At 56.0% G+C, this 11,032-nt stretch overlaps 1 protein-coding gene across 1 annotated transcript in view; it reads left to right on the top strand.

Moving 5' to 3' along the window:
* Window positions 1-144: 144 nt before the first annotated feature.
* The window catches only part of LOC141264833 (uncharacterized), a 62,470-nt gene continuing 51,582 nt past the window's right edge, over window positions 145-11,032 (top strand). Inside the window, exon 1 of the mRNA XM_073677188.1 lies at window positions 145-335. The gene's annotated coding sequence lies outside the window, so the exon portion shown is untranslated. The remainder of the gene's footprint in view (window positions 336-11,032) is intronic.

Here is an 11,032-nt window from a genome sequence, read left to right as displayed (position 1 = left end):
CAGCGTCCCTCTGACGTCATCACGGCGCGACCAAGAGAACGCACAGACGTCATCATAGCGCGACCAAGAGGACGCACTGACGCCGCCATGTTATCGAAGACCGGAGGTCAGAAGGTGTCACATCACAGCTGACAGAAAGTGACGTCATTGATTTTGTTCAAAGCGAAACTAAGTCTACCGGTCGTTACTGTGGTGATAGGACACGCCCATTGGGCTGGGCTGTGAGCGAGGACACGCCCCTTGCCGTAAAGCCCTGCACACGTGGTCCCGCCCCTGTGTCCAGACTGATGTGTCCATGCACCGCGGGAGGCTGCTGAGAGCCGTGGTGTCTGCAGGTGAGAACCCCCGAGCCGGGAAATGGGGTGTCCCGGTGTGTAAGGAGGTCCCCACCCCCGGGAGAATGGACTGCCCCACCTGTATATAACGAGGTCAACCCTCCACGTCGTATGGTCTGCCCCACCTGTATATAAGGAGGTCAACCCTCCACGTCGTATGGTCTGCCCCACCTGTATATAAGGAGGTCAACCCTCCACGTCGTATGGTCTGCCCCACCTGTATATAAGGAGGTCACCCCTCCACGTCGTATGGTCTGCCCCACCTGTATATAAGGAGGTCAACCCTCCACGTCGTATGGTCTGCCCCACCTGTATATAAGGAGGTCAACCCTCCACGTCGTATGGTCTGCCCCACCTGTATATAAGGAGGTCACCCCTCCACGTCGTATGGTCTGCCCCACCTGTATATAAGGAGGTCAACCCTCCACGTCGTATGGTCTGCCCCACCTGTATATAAGGAGGTCAACCCTCCACGTCGTATGGTCTGCCCCACCTGTATATAAGGAGGTCACCCCTCCACGTCGTATGGTCTGCCCCACCTGTATATAAGGAGGTCAACCCTCCACGTCGTATGGTCTGCCCCACCTGTATATAAGGAGGTCAACCCTCCACGTCGTATGGTCTGCCCCACCTGTATATAAGGAGGTCAACCCTCCACGTCGTATGGTCTGCCCCACCTGTATATAAGGAGGTCAACCCTCCACGTCGTATGGTCTGCCCCACCTGTATATAAGGAGGTCAACCCTCCACGTCGTATGGTCTGCCCCACCTGTATATAAGGAGGTCAACCCTCCACGTCGTATGGTCTGCCCCACCTGTATATAAGGAGGTCAACCCTCCACGTCGTATGGTCTGCCCCACCTGTATATAAAGAGGTCAACCCTCCACGTCGTATGGTCTGCCCCACTTGTATATAAGGAGGTCAACCCTCCACGTCGTATGGTCTGCCCCACCTGTATATAAGGAGGTCAACCCTCCACGTCGTATGGTCTGCCCCACCTGTATATAAGGAGATCAACCCTCCACGTCGTATGGTCTGCCCCACCTGTATATAAGGAGGTCAACCCTCCACGTCGTATGGTCTGCCCCACCTGTATATAAGGAGGTCAACCCTCCACGTCGTATGGTCTGCCCCCCTGTATATAAGGAGGTCAACCCTCCACGTCGTATGGTCTGCCCCACCTGTATATAAGGAGATCAACCCTCCACGTCCTATGGTCTGCCCCACCTGTATATAAGGAGGTCACCCCTCCACGTCGTATGGTCTGCCCCACTTGTATATAAGGAGGTCAACCCTCCACGTCGTATGGTCTGCCCCACCTGTATATTAGGTCAACCCTCCACGTCGTATGGTCTGCCCCACCTGTATATAAGGAGGTCAACCCTCCACGTCGTATGGTCTGCCCCACCTGTATATAAGGAGGTCAACCCTCCACGTCGTATGGTCTGCCCCACCTGTATATAAGGAGGTCAACCCTCCACGTCGTATGGTCTGCCCCACCTGTATATAAGGAGGTCAACCCTCCACGTCTTATGGTCTGCCCCACCTGTATATAAGGAGGTCAACCCTCCACGTCGTATGGTCTGCCCCACTTGTATATAAGGAGGTCAACCCTCCACGTCGTATGGTCTGCCCCACCTGTATATTAGGTCAACCCTCCACGTCGTATGGTCTGCCCCACCTGTATATAAGGAGGTCAACCCTCCACGTCGTATGGTCTGCCCCACCTGTATATAAGGAGGTCAACCCTCCACGTCGTATGGTCTGCCCCACCTGTATATAAGGAGGTCAACCCTCCACGTCGTATGGTCTGCCCCACCTGTATATAAGGAGATCAACCCTCCACGTCCTATGGTCTGCCCCACCTGTATATAAGGAGGTCACCCCTCCACGTCGTATGGTCTGCCCCACTTGTATATAAGGAGGTCAACCCTCCACGTCGTATGGTCTGCCCCACCTGTATATTAGGTCAACCCTCCACGTCGTATGGTCTGCCCCACCTGTATATAAGGAGGTCAACCCTCCACGTCGTATGGTCTGCCCCACCTGTATATAAGGAGGTCAACCCTCCACGTCGTATGGTCTGCCCCACCTGTATATAAGGAGGTCAACCCTCCACGTCGTATGGTCTGCCCCACCTGTATATAAGGAGGTCAACCCTCCACGTCTTATGGTCTGCCCCACCTGTATATAAGGAGGTCAACCCTCCACGTCGTATGGTCTGCCCCACTTGTATATAAGGAGGTCAACCCTCCACGTCGTATGGTCTGCCCCACCTGTATATTAGGTCAACCCTCCACGTCGTATGGTCTGCCCCACCTGTATATAAGGAGGTCAACCCTCCACGTCGTATGGTCTGCCCCACCTGTATATAAGGAGGTCAACCCTCCACGTCGTATGGTCTGCCCCACCTGTATATAAGGAGGTCAACCCTCCACGTCGTATGGTCTGCCCCACCTGTATATAAGGAGGTCAACCCTCCACGTCGTATGGACTGCCCCCCTGTATATAAAGAGGTCAACCCTCCACGTCGTATGGTCTGCCCCACTTGTATATAAGGAGGTCAACCCTCCACGTCGTATGGTCTGCCCCACCTGTATATAAGGAGGTCAACCCTCCACGTCGTATGGTCTGCCCCACCTGTATATAAGGAGATCAACCCTCCACGTCGTATGGTCTGCCCCACCTGTATATAAGGAGGTCAACCCTCCACGTCGTATGGTCTGCCCCACCTGTATATAAGGAGGTCAACCCTCCACGTCGTATGGTCTGCCCCACTTGTATATAAGGAGGTCAACCCTCCACGTCGTATGGTCTGCCCCACCTGTATATTAGGTCAACCCTCCACGTCGTATGGTCTGCCCCACCTGTATATAAGGAGGTCAACCCTCCACGTCGTATGGTCTGCCCCACCTGTATATAAGGAGGTCAACCCTCCACGTCGTATGGTCTGCCCCACCTGTATATAAGGAGATCAACCCTCCACGTCGTATGGTCTGCCCCACCTGTATATAAGGAGGTCAACCCTCCACGTCGTATGGTCTGCCCCACCTGTATATAAGGAGTTCAACCCTCCACGTCGTATGGTCTGCCCCCTGTATATAAGGAGGTCAACCCTCCACGTCGTATGGTCTGCCCCACTTGTATATAAGGAGGTCAACCCTCCACGTCGTATGGTCTGCCCCACCTGTACATAAGGAGCTGCTCAGCGGATGTGTGGTGGAGCCGGCGCTCAGGACCTAGAGATGTGGACAACATAGGGAGATTCCACAGGGAGGGAGGCCGCCCGGAGACGGGACTGGGAGGGAGGCTGCCCGAAGACGGGACTGGGAGGGAGGCCGCCCGAAGACGGGACTGGGAGGGAGGCCGCCCGAAGACTTGACTGGGAGGGAGGCCGCCCGAAGACTTGACTGGGAGGGAGGCCGCCTGAAGACTTGACTGGGAGGGAGGCCGCCCAAAGACGGGACTGAGAGGGAGACGGGACTGGGAGGGAGGCCGCCCGAAGACTTGACTGGGAGGGAGGCCGCCCGAAGACTTGACTGGGAGGGAGGCCGCCCAAAGACGGGACTGAGAGGGAGACGGGACTGGGAGGGAGGCCGCCCGAAGACGGGACTGGGAGGGAGGCCGCCCGAAGACGGGACTGGGAGGGAAGCCGCCCGAAGACGGGACTGGGAGGGAGGCCGCCCGAAGACGGGACTGGGAGGGAGGCCGCCCGAAGACGGGACTAGGAGGGAGGCCGCCCGAAGACGGGACTGAGAGGGAGACGGAACTAAGAGGGAGGCCGCCCGAAGACGGGGCTGGGAGGGAGGCCGCCCGAAGACGGGGCTAGGAGGGAGGCCGCCTGAAGACGGGACTGAGAGGGAGGCCGCCCGAAGACGGGACTGGGAGGGAGGCCGCCCGAAGACGGGACTGGGAGGGAGGCCGCCCGAAGACGGGACTAGGAGGGAGGCCGCCCGAAGACGGGACTGGGAGGGAGGCCGCCCGAAGACGGGACTAGGAGGGAGGCCGCCCGAAGACGGGACTGAGAGGGAGACGGGACTGAGAGGGAGGCCGCCCGAAGACGGGGCTGGGAGGGAGGCCGCCCGAAGACGGGGCTAGGAGGGAGGCCGCCCGAAGACGGGACTGAGAGGGAGGCCGCCCGAAGACGGGACTGAGAGGGAGGCCGCCCGAAGACGGGACTGAGAGGGAGGCCGCCCGAAGACGGGACTGAGAGGGAGGCCGCCCGAAGACGGGACTGAGGGGGAGGCCGCCCGAAGACGGGACTGAGAGGGAGACCTCCCGGAGTGGGAGACGGGACGAGGAGGGAGACCTCCCGGAGAGGGAGACAGGACGAGGAGGGAGACCTCCCGGAGAGGGAGACGGGACGAGGAGAGAGACCTCCCGGAGAGGGAGACGGGACGAGGAGGGAGACCTCCCGGAGAGGGAGACGGAACGAGGAGGGAGACCTCCCGGAGAGGGAGACGGGACGAGGAGGGAGACCTCCCGGAGAGGGAGACGGGACGAGGAGGGAGACCTCCCGGAGAGGGAGACCTCCCCTAGAGGGAGATGGGACGAGGAGGGAGACCGCCTGGAGAGGGAGACGGAACGAGGAGGGAGACCGCCCGGAGACGGGATGGGGAGGAAGACGGGGAGAAAAAAAACACCCGGAGAAGGGACAGGGAGGGAGACCGCACAGGAACGGAGATGGGGACTGCACAGAGATGGAGACGTTGCAGGAATGGGGGCCGCACAGGGACAGAGATGTCACTGATCTAAAACTGGAGACACCATTTACAACTTTACAACCTCTTAATTTCTCCGGTCCGGAGTCTGAGCCTCTGCAGTAACCCCGGCACCTCCAGCCTCAGCTGCTGTCACTGAGGTCATTAATGGTCTGAGGAAAGTTCTGCTGCTAACTATACAAATCATCAGGATCCGCTGCCGGCTGCTCCTGTGTGATCACCGACCAATGATGTCCCCAATGTCTCAGGTGCGGCCGTTTCTCCAGTGTCCCAGGAACCATTGTTCACCACAGCCCCAGGCTGCATGTTCCTCGCACTACTGTGAGCACTTTCATGGCCTAAACCTGCTCCTATGGCTGCAGCGTCTCCGGACTTGTTTCCATCGAGCACATCGGGACGTCATTGGTCGGTGATCACAGAGGAGCTGCAGCGTCTCCGGACTTGTCTCCATCGAGCACATCGGGACGTCATTGGTCGGTGATCACAGAGGAGCTGCAGCGTCTCCGGACTTGTCTCCATCGAGCACATTGGGGACATCATTGGTCGGTGATTACACAGGAGCTGCAGCGTCTCCGGACTTGTCTCCATCGAGCACATCGGGGACATCATTGGTCGGTGATCACACAGGAGCTGCAGCGTCTCCGGACTTGTCTCCATCGAGCACATTGGGGACATCATTGGTCGGTGATTACACAGGCGCTGCAGCGTCTCCGGACTTGTCTCCATCGAGCACATCGGGACGTCATTGGTCGGTGATCACACAGGAGCTGCCGGCAGCGTCTCCGGACTTGTCTCCATCGAGCACATTGGGACGTCATTGGTCGGTGATTACTCAGGAGCTGCAGCGTCTCCGGACTTGTCTCCATCGAGCACATCGGGACGTCATTGGTCGGTGATTACTCAGGAGCTGCAGCATCTCCGGACTTGTCTACATCGAGCACATCGGGACGTCATTGGTCGGTGATTACTCAGGAGCTGCAGCGTCTCCGGACTTGTCTCCATCGAGCACATCGGGACGTCATTGGTCGGTGATTACTCAGGAGCTGCAGCGTCTCCGGACTTGTCTCCATCGAGCACATCGGGACGTCATTGGTCGGTGATCACACAGGAGCTGCAGCGTCTCCGGACTTGTCTCCATCGAGCACATCGGGACGTCATTGGTCGGTGATTACTCAGGAGCTGCAGCGTCTCCGGACTTGTCTCCATCGAGCACATTGGGGACATCATTGGTCGGTGATCACACAGGAGCTGCAGCGTCTCCGGACTTGTCTCCATCGAGCACATCGGGACGTCATTGGTCGGTGATCACAGAGGAGCTGCAGCGTCTCCGGACTTGTCTCCATCGAGCACATTGGGGACATCATTGGTCGGTGATTACACAGGAGCTGCAGCGTCTCCGGACTTGTCTCCATCGAGCACATCGGGGACATCATTGGTCGGTGATCACACAGGAGCTGCAGCGTCTCCGGACTTGTCTCCATCGAGCACATTGGGGACATCATTGGTCGGTGATTACACAGGCGCTGCAGCGTCTCCGGACTTGTCTCCATCGAGCACATCGGGACGTCATTGGTCGGTGATCACACAGGAGCTGCAGCGTCTCCGGACTTGTCTCCATCGAGCACATCGGGACGTCATTGGTCGGTGATTACTCAGGAGCTGCAGCGTCTCCGGACTTGTCTCCATCGAGCACATTGGGGACATCATTGGTCGGTGATCACACAGGAGCTGCAGCGTCTCCGGACTTGTCTCCATCGAGCACATCGGGATGTCATTGGTCGGTGATCACACAGGAGCTGCAGCGTCTCCGGACTTGTCTCCATCGAGCACATCGGGGACGTCATTGGTCGGTGATCACACAGGAGCTGCAGCGTCTCCGGACTTGTCTCCATCGAGCACATCGGTGCGTCATTGGTCGGTGATCACACAGGAGCTGCAGCGTCTCCGGACTTGTCTCCATCGAGCACATCGGGGACGTCATTGGTCGGTGATTACTCAGGAGCTGCAGCGTCTCCGGACTTGTCTCCATTGAGCACATCGGTGCGTCATTGGTCGGTGATCACACAGGAGCTGCAGCGTCTCCGGACTTGTCTCCATCGAGCACATCGGGGACGTCATTGGTCGGTGATCACACAGGAGCTGCAGCGTCTCCGGACTTGTCTCCATCGAGCACATTGGGGACATCATTGGTCGGTGATTACTCAGGAGCTGCAGCGTCTCCGGACTTGTCTCCATCGAGCACATCGGGACGTCATTGGTCGGTGATCACAGAGGAGCAGCAGCGTCTCCGGACTTGTCTCCATCGAGCACATCAGGGACGTCATTGGTCGGTGATTACTCAGGAGCTGCAGCGTCTCCGGACTTGTCTCCATCGAGCACATCGGGGACGTCATTGGTCGGTGATCACACAGGAGCTGCAGCGTCTCCGGACTTGTCTCCATCGAGCACATCGGGGACGTCATTGGTCGGTGATCACACAGGAGCTGCAGCGTCTCCGGACTTGTCTCCATCGAGCACATCGGGGACGTCATTGGTCGGTGATCACACAGGAGCTGCAGCGTCTCCGGACTTGTCTCCATCGAGCACATTGGGGACATCATTGGTCGGTGATTACTCAGGAGCTGCAGCGTCTCCGGACTTGTCTCCATCGAGCACATCGGGGACGTCATTGGTCGGTGATTACTCAGGAGCTGCAGCGTCTCCGGACTTGTCTCCATCGAGCACATCGGTGCGTCATTGGTCGGTGATCACACAGGAGCTGCAGCGTCTCCGGACTTGTCTCCATCGAGCACATCGGGGACGTCATTGGTCGGTGATCACACAGGAGCTGCAGCGTCTCCGGACTTGTCTCCATCGAGCACATTGGGGACATCATTGGTCGGTGATTACTCAGGAGCTGCAGCGTCTCCGGACTTGTCTCCATCGAGCACATCGGGACGTCATTGGTCGGTGATCACAGAGGAGCAGCAGCGTCTCCGGACTTGTCTCCATCGAGCACATCAGGGACGTCATTGGTCGGTGATTACTCAGGAGCTGCAGCGTCTCCGGACTTGTCTCCATCGAGCACATCGGGACGTCATTGGTCGGTGATCACAGAGGAGCAGCAGCGTCTCCGGACTTGTCTCCATCGAGCACATCGGGACGTCATTGGTCGGTGATTACTCAGGAGCTGCAGCGTCTCCGGACTTGTCTCCATCGAGCACATCGGGACGTCATTGGTCGGTGATCACAGAGGAGCTGCAGCGTCTCCGGACTTGTCTCCATCGAGCACATTGGGGATATCATTGGTCGGTGATTACTCAGGAGCTGCAGCGTCTCCGGACTTGTCTCCATCGAGCACATCGGGACGTCATTGGTCGGTGATTACTCAGGAGCTGCAGCGTCTCCGGACTTGTCTACATCGAGCACATCGGGTCGTCATTGGTCGGTGATTACTCAGGAGCTGCCAGTAGCGGATCCTAATGATTTGTACAATGAGCGATAGAACCTTCCTCAGACGACCATTAATGACCTCAGTGACAGCAGCGGAGGCCGGAGGTGCCGGGATTTCTGCACGAGGCTCAGACTCCGGACTGGAGAATCCAGAGGTTGTGATGATGTTGTCTCCGATCAGTGACGTCTCAGTCCTGTGATCTCCATCATTCACTACTTCTATACGTACTCGACTCTGCTACATCTCCTCGTGCTGCCTGGTGTCTGTGGCACTGGGACCCGGTGAACACCAAGAAGTCCTTGCTGCCCCCCAGATCACAGCAGCTCTGGGGTCACTGCAGATAGTTATTATGGGTCCTGTTGTTTGACGCCGCCCCTGTGTACGTCTGACACTGACTCCGGGGGATCACCTCCTTCCCTGAGCAGCTCCAGTATCGGTCGGGGGGTCCTTGTTCCTGATCTCACTTCTTGTTTACAGGAACACAGAACTGGAAGTGACCCCCTCCTCCGCTCCACGGCCCCTCCGCGGCGTCCCCCCTCAGTGCCTCTGCTTGCTGTAGGAGAATAGTGAAGTTTCCATCCAGAGCCAGTAACCCATCTACAGTGCAGCCACCTCTGCTGGTTTGTTACAGTGTGTCAGTCTGCAGTGCAGGAGGGTGAGCTCACTGAGCTTCTCTACACAGGATACTAATGTAACAAAACCTCAGCTGTAAACAGGAGGATCTGCACTGGGGTCACTGCCTCCGACTGGAAACGAGGCTCCCACTGACAGCGCCACTCTGCCCCAGATTTGCCCCCGTTCCTGTAGTTTTGGGGTAGTAATCCGGCCTCCGCCATTGGTGAGAGTCCGGTGAGGTCTTCTGTATAACCTGCTGCTCACGCAGTTCGCGGAGGTGTCGGTGAGGTTTCCGCGTTTCAGGCCGGATCGGCTCCTGGTCGTCACTTGTGGCTCATCCAGCAGAAACGCGTTGTGTTAATGTGTAACGTCGGCTCTTGTCTGGTGCCATTTATTTCTGGTCAGTAATAACGGACGTGGAAGTGATGGGAGAGACGTGTGATGGATCTATTACTTGTCTGATGTGTAATATATATTATTACCGCTGGATCCTCCCTGGCTGATATTATACCAACGGACACAGCGTGATCTGCTGCGGCGTACAACCGCCAGATAAGAGGAGACTCCAATATATGAAAGTTATACAACTTTTATTACTTACAATTCTAAATATAAAGTATAAAGAAGACAAAAAAAACCTCTAAAGAAGGAAGCCTAATTCATTCTAGCTCAGTGGAATAGAGAAGAACAGTGGTAATGATCTGTAAAGGAGGTCCCTAGAATTAAAGGGCCAGTCCACTGATATGAGCTAGCACAGGGGGGCTGGTGTGGGTGCAATCACAATTATCTGCAAGCGCGAGAAAATACAGACCCCACTCACTACTGTCCTGTGAATAACTATTCCTAGGAAATGAACGCTCCTGATCCACATATGGTGAAAAGACTTCAGGGCAAAAATAAAGGTTGTATTATCTGATAGTACGGTGGATCAGGGAATCCTAGGAAGAGCTGTGTCCTCCCCACCCCCGAGGAATCATTCTAAATGTTGATGGGTATATAGCAGACTGCAGGGCAATAGCAAGAGGCTCCATTCCAGTTCTGGCTGCTGCTGCTGCTTTTACAGATATTTGTAGAAATAGCCCCAGGTCTCAGGGGCCAGGAATAATATATTTTTTTTTATCTTAATCCTGATCATTTGCTTAAAAAGCAGAACACTGTTTTTCTGCGCCATTTGCTTGATGGCACTGCAGAATACAGCCAGGTCCTTTCCATATTACAGCGCTAAAAATCCAGCTATTTAAAACTGTGGTTTGTCCGTCACACGGATCACATATAATTGCACTGAAAATATTGCCATTTCTGGCCTCCATTGATATTTTGTTGCAGTGTGTCAGCGAACCTATTGACACGAGGTCGGCGCTGTTAAAAAATAGTTACCTACAGGCCAGTTATTTAAAACTGTGGTTTCTCCATCACACGGATCACATATAAGTTCGCTCCAAATTCAGCCATTTGTAGTGAGCGTGGAAGATATTGTCCTCCATTTAAAATGGGCAAGGCACGTGGCAAGGGACTGGGAACTAGAGATGAGCGTTGTTCGACTCGAACTGTTCGCCAATCTCAAATTCGAGCTGTTTTGGGCGGTGTTCGAGCCGTTCGGTGAACACGAACAATTTGAAAAAAATTCGGCTGTTCGAGGTTATGTTCGATAACTGTTCGTGCCCCAAAATCATAACTGGATTTTTTCGCAGTAATGCTGAAAATTAATGTTAATCCGCAGTTTGAGTGTACAGCGGGGCGGGGGGAGGGGCAGGGGATGGATCTCTGCAGGAATAATGAAGATCTCCATTTTTTTTCTCTTTCCCACATTGCACCTCCCCACTGTAAATCTGTCAGCCTATCAGCCTCGCACACACGGAGCGAAGTGCTTTTTTCACACAAGCAAGGGCATGTGTCATTGGCAGTGTATGTCACATGTCCTTGCCCT

This window comes from Phyllobates terribilis, unplaced genomic scaffold (assembly GCF_046119375.1).
Source record: "Phyllobates terribilis strain yellow unplaced genomic scaffold, ASM4611937v1 Scaffold_4__5_contigs__length_816908805, whole genome shotgun sequence".
Classification (NCBI taxonomy): domain Eukaryota; kingdom Metazoa; phylum Chordata; class Amphibia; order Anura; family Dendrobatidae; genus Phyllobates; species Phyllobates terribilis.
Note: the sequence above shows the minus strand (reverse complement) of the source record. Positions and strands in the feature narration are given on the sequence as shown.